Here is an 8622-nt window from a genome sequence, read left to right as displayed (position 1 = left end):
AAAAAAACAAAACAAAATAAAATAAAAGTTCAAACTCGAAACCTAGCAATATATACAGCTACAACTACACCGTTAGTTCCCCGGCAACGGCGCCAAAATTTGATCACGCCCAACTCTAGTCCTAAAAAGGATAAGCAGTCGTTGCAAATATAATCCGGTCTAAAAGTCCGGAGTCGAATCCCACAGAGAACTAAGGCTTAGCTATATCTGTTTAGTATCACTAAGAAGACAAGTTTGAATAATTTTCTAAATTATAAAGATTGAGATTTATATTTCTAACTAATTAACTAGCAAATACTACAAAGCGGTAAAATTATCAACTAACGAGACAAAGGGTTGGAGACTAAATTAAGGAGATCTAGAGTTATGATTTCTCCAATTGTGGGAATCCTTCTAGCTATGTTCCCTACAATTTTGCCAATGTATTCTCTACTGATCGTGAGCACATTAGGTGCCGTAATTCTCTCTCGAGCAACTACAATAATTTACTAGACATATTCTCTCGAACTACGCTAGTTGGTTTTATCTAACCGCTCACTATGACTACGTCAAGGCTTTGTTATTTCTAAACCTACCTTTAAACCCAATATATTGATTTCTCACATACGTTAGGAGTGACATTGTTCAACAACTACCTAAATATGTACTCTCTCTCGAGCAGTACACACTAAATAGGCACAGTTAATTGATGGCCATTCAATCAATAGCAACAAACACGTAGTTGAGCAAGTAGAGAAATCCAACGACTCAATTATATAAAAACATAACAAGTATTTATCCTACAAAAGGTTCCATCAAAACCCTAGAAAACGAATTAGCTATTCATAATAGTATGCAAAAACACAATACTAGAATTCATAACCAATAACGGAAATAGGAAGAAGGAAGTGAAAAACTCGTAGAAGAATTCTCCGCCTTACTCCCAGTGTGTTCTTGACTCCTTAGGTCGAATCCCCGGTCTCCTCAGCCTCTTTAGGTCTAAATTATGTCAAAAATGTGTCCAACCTCTTAAAATACCGTTTTTCCATGTATATATACCAAGTAGGGTCGGGCCCAAACAATTATACCTTCTCGTACGCGAAAAAGGATAATTTTTTCAGGTCTGGATGCCGCGGCCGCGGTCGCGGTCCGGGCGCGGTATGACCGCGGTATATGGCAAGTATACTGCCTCAGCCCGCCTTAGGTCCGCGGTCGCGGTTTCGACCGCGTTTTTCTCCCTGTTTCGTTTGGAATTTGGAAAAACGTAAAATACGAAAGTTGTAGCCCTTTGAGTTAGATTTCTAATCATATATTGTGAAGCCCAAATGGAGTTCTGAGCAAAACGTTATGTGCATTTTACTAGACAGTGCGCAATATGCCTACTCGATTCTTCGTTTTGTTGCTCTATCATCCGTTGATCCCCGAATACGATCCCGGCTTAATTCCTTGGGCTTTTACTCAGACTTCAAATCTCCAAATCACTTGAATTCATTCCATAACATCTATATAGCTCGAAATCACTCCTACAAGGCATAAAACACACGCTTAGTGCAAAACACTAGCGATCAAAGCGCAAACTCAACTAAAGTGCTGTAAATTAGAGTGTAATAATCGACTAAAATATATAATTATAGCCATCAGAAACAAACCTATAATCACAAAAATTCGGATGCCAGAGTTTAATTTCAAAGATGAAATCCTGAAAACTATTCCAATATGGGTCACTTTGCCAAACCTCCCATTGAATTGCTGGAGTGCAGACTCATTGAATAGAATTGGAAGTGGTTTAGGGGTCCCATTGTATGCTGATGAGTGCACGACTAAAATGGAAAGAATATCATATGCTAAAATTCTTATTGAAATGGATGTAACAGTTCCATTACCGGAAGCTATTAAGGTGCAGGACCCAAATGGTAGAAAATTCAGTCAAAGAGTGGAGTATATATGGAAGCCTGAGTATTGTGGCAAATGTTTGTTGATTGGTCATTGTTGCAATGAGAAAAGGCAGCAGGAAAATGTCAAAGCAATGAAGATAACTGTACAGAAGAAAGTATGGCAAGTAAAAGAGGCAGCAGGGCAAAAACAGGAAAAAGTGAAAGAGAAAGAGAATCCAACAAATGCTGAAAGCCAGTTAGTAGCAAAAAACAATGAAGGATGGAAGGCAGTAAAAGGAAAATCAGCAGCAAAGCCAATACATGTGCCAGATGAAGGTAGGATGAGCATAACAAATGGTTTTAATGTGTTGAATAAGCAGAATGAGCTTGATCAGCAGCATGACCAAGGTAGAATAGTTGAGAGAGGTCAAAGTAGTAGGGGTGAGAATACTAGGGTTGTGCAGAATCTGTTCAAACAGAAATGAAGTTAGTATCCTAAAATATAAGGGGTCTTAATAAGACCTTTAAGCAAAAGGAGTTATGTAGATTTATTAGTATAAATAAAATTAGCATTATGGCTATATTTGAACATAGAAAAAATGAAGAAAAAGGGAAACAGATCGTGAAGAAAATTGCAGCAGGTTGGAATTATGTTACAAACTATGATGGAAATGGTAAAGGTAGGATATGGGTAATGTGGGATCCAAACAACATCCAATTTAATGAGTTGTGGAATAGTAGTCAGCTGATACATGGGAAGGTGGATGCTGGTGCAGGCAAAATGCAATTCTATTTTATAGCAGTGTATGGGCTCCACACTGTTGAGGATAGGAAAGTACTATGTCAGGAGCTAGAAGGGGTCAAGTATGATTGATGGGGCTTGGATAGCAATGGGGGATTATAATGCAGTGCTAGGGATTGAAGATAGGAAAAGTGATAACCCAGTGCAAGAAGTAGAAATAAGGGATTTTAGGGAGTTCATGCTTAATAATGACATGAATGAACTAAAATATATAGGAAGGAAGTTCACATGGACAAATAATCATGTGTGGAGTAAGATTAATAGAGCCATTGTCAATGCAGAATGGATGACAATAATGAAGCAATTGGAAGTAATTGTGATGGAACCATTTATATCTGATCACACACCCATGTGCCTCCATCTGGAGGAAGCTTGGAAGGAGGGGCCTAAGCCATATAGATTTTATAACTATGTAGCTGAGCTGCCAGAATTTCTAACAGTGGTGGAACAAGCATGGAATACAAATACAAAAGGGCAAGGAATGGAAAGAGTGTGGCAGAAACTTAAAGCAGTAAAGCAGGAAAAGAAGAAGATGCACACAGGAGAGTTCAAAAATGTTAGAGAGACAATTCAAGAGACAGCTTCAGGAGACACAAGAACAAATGCATGATCCAAACTATCAAACAGATTTGGTTGATATAGAGAAGGAACTAAGAGGCAAACTGGAGAAATGGGCAATGATAGAGGAGAGCATAATGATGCAGAAGTCTAGAGCAAAATGGTGAAACTGGGGGACTCAAATAGTGCTTACTTCTATGCATGTTTGAAAAATAGGACTTCTATGAACCATATCAAATCTCTTGTAGATCAGGATGGTAAGCTATTACAGAATGATCAAGAGGTGCAGCAGGAAATTGTGGGGTTCTACAAGAAATTACTAGGGGATACAGCAGAACAGATGCCAGTGATTAATCCAACAATAATGAAGAATGGAGCAATACTAACAAGAGAACAACAGCTGAAGTTAATAGAACCAATCACCACAGAGGAGATATGTAATGTTGTGAAAAACATAGATGATAATAAAGCCCAGGCTGTGACGGTTTTAATGCTTGTTTCTTTAAGAAAGCATGGCCAGTTGTAGGAGAAGAAACAGTCAAAGCAACAAAGCAGTTTTTTGACACTGGTGAGATCTATAAGCCCATAAATTTTACTGCTGTGACATTGATCCCAAAAGTTAAACATCCAAGTTCAATCAAGGAATATAGGCCTATATCTTGTTGTACTTTCCTATACAAGATAATATCAAAGGTGATCACTACAAGGCTGCAGAAGATTATGAAGAATCTCATAGACATAAGCCAGGCTGCTTTTGTACCAGGCAGAGTTATCTCTGATAACATCATCCTAAGTCATGAATTAGTGAAGGGCTATGGAAGGAAGGGTATTACTCCAAGGTGTATGATCAAGCTAGATATGCAAAAGGCATATGATTCTCTGAAATGGGGTTTCTTAAAGCAGATATTGATAGCAATGAACTTCCCTGCCAGATTTGTGGAATGGATCATGAACTGTCTTTCTACAGTCTCATACTCTATTCTGATTAATGGTAGTCCTACTTGTCCTTTTCCAGCTAGGAAGGGTCTCAGACAAGGGGATCCACTATCTCCTTATTTGTTTGTCCTAGCAATGGACTACCTCAGCAGATTACTCAGAACTCTGAAGAATCAACCAGATTTTAACTACCATCCAAGATGTGAAAGGTTGCAAATCATTCAGTTGGGATTTGCTGATGATCTGCTGTTATTCTGCAGGGGTGATGAAGTTTCTATCCATGTTATATAACTGCTTCATGGAATTCTCAAGGGTGTCAGGTCTAACTGCAAATAAGAGTAAGAGTTCCATATATTTTGTTGGTCTAAATCCAACAGTGCAGCAAAAGGTCATGGGTGATCTGGGGTTTTCAAAAGGAGAGTTGCCTATAAGGTATCTGAGAGTCCCATTGAGCACAAAAAGGATATCAGTTATTCAGTTCCAACCATTGCTGGACATGATGCTTGATAGAATAACATCTTGGACTGTCAAATTTCTCTCATATGCTGGCAGAATACAGTTAATCAAAAGTGTGCTGCTATCTATCCAAATATACTGGTCTCAAATATTTGTATTCCCCAAGGAGGTAATTCATATCATTGAAGCCATATGCAGGAAATTCCTATGGTCTGGGGGAGTTGAGGTGACAAATAAAGCTCTAGTGGCATGGGATAACTATGTCAACCAAAAGCAAGTGGGGGCTGGAATCTGCTAGATATTGAGTTGTGGAATAAAGCTGCAATATGTAAGCTACTATGGAACGTAGCTAAAAAAAGGATAAACTCTAGTGGTATGGATTCATACTTATTATGGAAAAGGAAGACCTGTAAAACACATAGAAGCTAAGCAAGCTTCATGGTTGGTACAGAAGATCTTGAAGGCTAAACAATACATGATAGATGCTGGGGTAAACTTGGATGAGATGCTTGACAAGAAACGCATAACCATCAACTATATATACAAGAAGCTGAAGCAGGATCACCAGAAGATGCCTTGGAGGAAGCTGATATGTAACAATGGAGGTATGCCAAAGTGGATCTTTATTCTGTATGTGGCAATAGTGCGCAAATTGGCTACAAGAGATAGCTTAGTACGATGGGGAATAACAAATGAGCTGCTATGTCCTATGTGCAATGTAGAAGAGGAAAGCATGGAGCACTTATTCTTCAAGTGTACATACACAACAACAATTTGGGAGAAATTACTATAGTGGATGAATGTAATAGGCGACCGATGGAATGGAGTCAAGAAATAGAATGGGCATGCAACAACGTTCGAGGCAGATCAGCAAATGCAGAAATCTACAGAATAGCATTAGCAAGTTGTGTCTACTATGTATGGCAGGAGAGAAATCATAGAATTTTCAGAGCTCAACTGAGACCAGCAGGAGTACTGATGAAGCATATTAGACAAATGGTTTGTGGAAGGGGATATACGTTGTCAAGATTGAGAAGAAGATTAGAAGAGTTAAATTTCTACCCTTAATGCAGTTGTTAATTCATAGTTAGTGGGTAGAAATAGAAGTATATGAGAAACTAATTCTGGGAAGATGTCCAGAATTAGTGTTTGTTTTTGCGCTGTAATTTCGTTCTTGGTAATAAAATATGATAATTACCATATATATATATATATATATATATATATATATATATATATATATATATATATATATATATATATATATATCGGCTATTATTTTAAGAGCTGCTATATAGTGTTATTTTTGTAAATTGATTTTAAATCTTTGGCGTACAGGAAACAAGTTCATTTTTTCTCATGTGCTGTAAAATCGTGTCCTCATTTCGCGGGATAACGCGGTAGGTGAGAATATTATGTGGAGACCTGTGTTTAGAAAGGAGAATTTCTCTAATATATTGAAAAGAAATAAACGTTGTTAAAGGGGTAGGTAACTGACGTTTTGATAACTTTATACACACCCTACATTGTATTTATCAAAAACATGTTTATGTATTCCTAAATTTCCTCGTTTTAGCTAAAAGCTTTTACGAATGATGATATTTTTTTTACAAGAAAACATTGATTCATCGTTTCAAATACATAAAAGTATCCACCAATTTCAATAAATATTCATTGAAAAGAATGAATCTTAATTAAACTTGTTTCAGATGACTTAATAAGGAAGGTAAAAATGGGCTTTCACTACTGTTTTATACGTAAAAATAGCACGGGCTAGCCAGTTTTCGACCAATTCAAAAATAGTTAGTATTTGCAAAGTCATTAAAAAATGGCCACTACTTTGCTGCAATACGGAAAGTTCCAGCATAATATATGGAGATCGGTGCACATGTGTATGAACTTCCAGTATATTATGCTGGAACTCCAATACCGGTGCTCCAATCTTCAGTATATTATACTGGAGCGGTATATTATACTAGAACTCCAGTATATTATATTGAAGTATTTTTCCGGATTTTGAACAGTGTTTTAGTTCAAATATTTATTTTTACAAGAAAAGTAGATAAATTTCGATTACTTTTGAAACTGTGACTATTTTTGAATGACCACTTGTAAATCTGGCAGAACTCGGAGAGGGAAAGTACGGAAATATTGTCTTTGTTAGTCTTTACTTTGACTTTTTCTAACAATGGACTCGGCTATATTCAGTCAAATTGCTTCGGTTAAAAAGAAAAGTCAGAAATCAAAATTTTCTGGTCTGGCTGCCACAAGCCCACAATATTGAAAGACATACCTTTAACATTTGCAACTTATCCAGAAGAACTCAACCGTAAGATTCTTGTTGGTATTTTGAAAATGGGAAATGGAATCTATAAAATTATATTTTGTATATGAAATTAATAGGTCCGGTTAATTTTGATTCGTATGATGTTAAACCGATTAAAAGGAGAAAATGCTCCCTCGAACACCTTATTTATTCAATGAATAAGGTGTTTGATAGAGCGTTTTTCCCCTTTTAATCGGTTTAACATCACACGAACCAAAATTAACCGGACATATTAATTTCATATACAAAATATTAATTTGGGCTTGATCCCCATCTCTCGTGGTGTTATTTTCCCTTTCCCAGTTAACCTTATTACATTGTCTAGATATTTCGTAATTGAGTGATACAGACTTCGTTAAGCTTATGTTGACGAACTCACAATCCACATGGCTACACTAAGATAATGCCATCATCTCAATCTTTCGTTCTTTTTATCTTTTTCTCTTTCTAATCTGGCCAAAGAGTTCCCACTATATTTGTTAATTTGCAGTCGTTTTAGATTTTGGCAAATAATTAATTAATGCACTTGAATACATAAAGAGCTGATTCTCAAAATGTAAACAATAGAGACATGGGCCACAATACAGCCCAATATTGCAATGGGCTGTAATATGGCCCGGAACCTGAAATCTACTTTGGATGGTATAAACCTTGGCCATGAGAAAAAAGGACTTTTTTTATTTAGCCCGCACCAGAAACTATTTATATTTATTAGCCTAAAATTTGTATAATGACCAGTCCGAAAACTGGCTAGCCCGTGCTATTTTAACAAACCCTAAGATCTTGTTTAGCCCATAGCTTAAACCACCTAAACATTTGGGAGATTTGCACAAATCGGATCATTTAGTGCCACCATTTACGTTTTGACCCCATTAAGAAACTTTTAAGAAATAGCTCTGTCCTTAGGATTTTACTATTCACTACCATTTGAAGCACACTGCTAGAATTTTGAAGCACAATTCTTTCTACTTAAACTTGCGACTTCTTTCGTCAAAGATAGTTGTGAACTAATTTTTCTCGCTAACACGCCTATGATCTTCTCTACTGTTTTGGTTGCTTTCTTGGATGTAAGGTTTCTAATGTTCTAACTCAAAAAGTATAGTCGTTCTCTCGCACGACCTTTCGACCAAGACGCTTTGTTTGTATATTGGATTGATGTCCGATAGCTTTTCCTACTCCCCCACTGGTGTCATATCCTCCTACTCTAGTTCTATTGTGCTTTCCTTTCCCTGGCCTAGGAAAGAAGGATAGTTACTTTCCTTATTCATAAGGGCAGCCCTTTTCTATGGAGTAGTCATTGGCCTCTTTTTGTTAATGCTTCAAAATTCCAGTAGCAAACTTTAAAATTCTGGTGCTAGATTGTGTTCCCAAAAGAAATTTAAATGGTATCAAAATATTAAAAGAGTTCTAAAAGGTCAATCCGGTATTCGGCATAATTTCCTGTAAATCTTTTGTAGATTCGCCGAGTACGTTGTTTACCTGGAACTAGTAGTCGTACCCGCGCGATGCGCGGTCAATATTAAAAAAATATTTATCACTTTGTTAATTTTTCGATGTTACATTTGGAATTATCACAATTATTTGATTATCCTATTCTATATAAATAGAATAGATATTGTCTAAATTATAATAAATACAATCTCCATTAAATTAAAGGGACTTATATAGTCATCAAATAATTTTTTCGTTAT

This window comes from Nicotiana attenuata, chromosome 4 (genome assembly GCF_001879085.1).
Source record: "Nicotiana attenuata strain UT chromosome 4, NIATTr2, whole genome shotgun sequence".
Taxonomy (NCBI): domain Eukaryota; kingdom Viridiplantae; phylum Streptophyta; class Magnoliopsida; order Solanales; family Solanaceae; genus Nicotiana; species Nicotiana attenuata.
Note: the sequence above shows the minus strand (reverse complement) of the source record.